Genomic DNA, 2,012 nt, shown 5'->3' with positions numbered 1-2,012 from the left:
ACACACACACACACACACACACACACACACACACCCCTCTCCCTCTTCTACAGAAGCAGGACTCAAGCCCCTTCATGCTCCTCTGTCCCCTGTAACCCCAAGGGCAAAACGGGCTGCAGATGTCACCTGTGCGCCCGGCTCATGACCAACCCAGTCTCCTTCCAGAACCAGCTGCACGAAGGCCCCCGCCAAGAAATGCAGTTAATCCTGTGCCTGCTGGACAGGTGAGGACCGAGGGCCCAAGTGGCCAGGCCCTTTGTTGGGATTCAGACCAGCCTGTGTCCCATAGCAGCCATCTGTGGCCCTCCCTGCGGCATATGGGGACACATTGGCCTCTAGGGGCAGGCCCTTGGGTCTTCTCATCCAGCCTTTCAGACAGCCCTGTTCATGTGGTCTGGCTCCATGGGACCAGGCTTTGCAGGTGGAGAAGGGGTGGTGGATGGGCAGGTGCCAAGTAGCTGGACCACAGTATTGAGAGGTTTGGACCAATGGGGCAGACGTCTGGCGTCCAGGGTTTGACATGAGGGAGGAACCAACATGGATTGTAGCTGAGACCAGCCCAGTCACGTCCATGGGCATGGAGATAAAGGAAAGGGTTAAGTGGAGACAGAGGGGCATGCTAGCTAGTCCACTCCCAGGGCTCAAATGAGTTAAGAATAGCAGGGAGGACCAGGGAGTCCCAGCCCCCATCACCTGTCCCAGGGGCAGTCCCAGCAGTGACTTCTGCCTGCAGTTAAGTGGGGGGAAGTGGTTCAGTGGCTGTGAAAGCAGAGGTCTCTGAGGAACTCCACGGAGGAGTGGATGGGGTGGGGCTGCTCGGGACAGAGGAGGGGAAGGCTTGAAGTATGGGGTATGGACTGGAGTGAGCAGAGATCACCATCCCAGGCCTATACCAAAGCTGTAACCTGGACCCAGAAAACCTGTTTGAGACCCTGTAGACACCACACCTCTATGAAGCCACTCTTCACTTCAGACTCCTCAGATTCCACCCCCAAAATGAGGGTCCATTCTCTTTGGTTTGGGCGGTTTGCATCCATCTCCTTGCTAATTACCCTCAGAGAAGCACAGTTCAAGTTCTGGTAGCTGAGGTACCTGAGGGCTGGAATTCTAGGCTGCTGATGACTGGTGAGGTGGGGGAGAATTCCCAAAATACAAGAAGTCAGACTGTGGTCTGGATTGGTAAATGCTTATTTATGTATAATAATAACAAAAGACTATAGCCTTCAATATAGATTACATCTATAAAACATCAAGAAAACAAAAATCCCCACCCCTTGGCCAACAGGCAACATCATGATAGAGGAAGAAAAGACTGACCTTGTCAACGATTTCATCTTGCTTAGTACCAACTGTCAAGAAAAGAGAAGATGTATCGCATTGGGGAAATCTGTCGGAGACCACTACGGAGTGCTGACAAGCAATGATGTCAACTTGAAGACTAACATGTACCTAAACCAAGCCATGGCCTTTTAAATTACTTGTTGTGCATCTGAGAACTGGACAGTGACTGTGGGTGACAGAGATGCCCTCCAGTCATGTTGAAGAACAGTGCTGAATATCCCATCATGGCCAAAAGAGAAAGTGTGACCAGGTTGTTCTTAGAAGCAAAGATCATGATGCTTCATCTCACATACTTGGGCCATATTGTTGGGGGGGGGGCAAGACTTCGGGGAAGATACCATGCTTGGAACGAGAGGATCAGCCTAGAAGACCCTCAACAAGATGGAATGACAGGTGACTGTAACGATGGGCTCAAGTATATGGGAGATCCGTTGCTCATTGGGTTGTTAAGAGTCGCAGTCAACTCAATGGCACATAAAACAATTAATAAAATAAAAGTTATCCAACCTATTCAAATAAAAATAGACTGTTACTGAGGTGGGTGGGGTCCCCCGCCAGCGCAGGGGTTAGCACCATTAGGGCAAGGGTGGGGCTCCGCCACAGCCTGTGATGAGGCGCTGAGGTCTGTGCATCAGTCTGTGTCCCAGCCCACTCGCGGGCAGGGGCGCGGG

Source organism: Elephantulus edwardii, unplaced genomic scaffold (assembly GCF_000299155.1).
Source record: "Elephantulus edwardii isolate Elephantulus edwardi_28Jun2011 unplaced genomic scaffold, EleEdw1.0 scaffold00066, whole genome shotgun sequence".
Classification (NCBI taxonomy): domain Eukaryota; kingdom Metazoa; phylum Chordata; class Mammalia; order Macroscelidea; family Macroscelididae; genus Elephantulus; species Elephantulus edwardii.
The sequence above is the reverse complement of the archived record's forward strand: the minus strand, read 5'-3'. Positions refer to the sequence as shown.